Source organism: Cervus elaphus, chromosome 21 (assembly GCF_910594005.1).
Source record: "Cervus elaphus chromosome 21, mCerEla1.1, whole genome shotgun sequence".
Taxonomy (NCBI): domain Eukaryota; kingdom Metazoa; phylum Chordata; class Mammalia; order Artiodactyla; family Cervidae; genus Cervus; species Cervus elaphus.
The window spans coordinates 25,904,760-25,905,489 of NC_057835.1; the positions used below are offsets into that span (position 1 = coordinate 25,904,760).

The 730-nt window shown below is 43.6% G+C and overlaps 1 non-coding gene across 1 annotated transcript; it reads right to left on the minus strand.

Moving 5' to 3' along the window:
- Window positions 1-382: 382 nt before the first annotated feature.
- LOC122679726 lies at window positions 383-489 on the minus strand. The gene has a single exon (XR_006336512.1). It is a non-coding gene; the product is annotated as a U6 spliceosomal RNA (small nuclear RNA).
- Window positions 490-730: the final 241 nt, after the last annotated feature.

Below are 730 nucleotides of genomic sequence, written 5' to 3' on the forward strand. Positions count from 1 at the left end.
AATTACTGAACCCACACACCACAACTACTGAAGCCGGCATGCCCTAGAGCCGTGCTCCACAGCAAGGAAAGCTACTGCAATGAGAAGGCCGCAGGCTGCAAGCAGAGAGTAGTCCCTGCTTGCCCCAACTAGAGAAAAAGCCCTTGCAGCCATAAAGACCCAGCACAGCCATGGATAAATAAATAGACAATTTTTTTTTTTTTAATTTTTTTATTAGTTGGAGGCTAATTACTTCACAACATTTCAGTGGGTTTTGTCATACATTGATATGAATCAGCCATAGATTTACACTTATTCCCCATCCCGATCCCCCCTCCCACCTCCCTCTTCACCCGACTCCTCTGGGTCTTCCCAGTGCACCAGGCCCGAGCACTTGTCTCATAAAAATATGGAACGCTTCACGAATTTGCGTGTCATCCTTGCGCAGGGGCCATGCTAATCTTCTCTGTATCGTTCCAATTTTATTATATGTGCTGCCGAAGCGAGCACTAAATAGACAATTTTTAAGAGGAACTAAAGAACTGCTTGATGAAAGTGAAAGAGGAGAGTGAAAAAGTTGGCTTAAAACTCAGCATTCAAAAAACTAAGATCATGGCATCTAGTCCCATCACTTTGTGGCAAATAGATGGGGTATCAATGGAAACAGTGACAGACTTTGTTTTCTTGGGCTCTAAAATTGCTGCAGATGGTGACTGCAGCCATGAAATTAAAAGACATTTGCTCCTTGGAA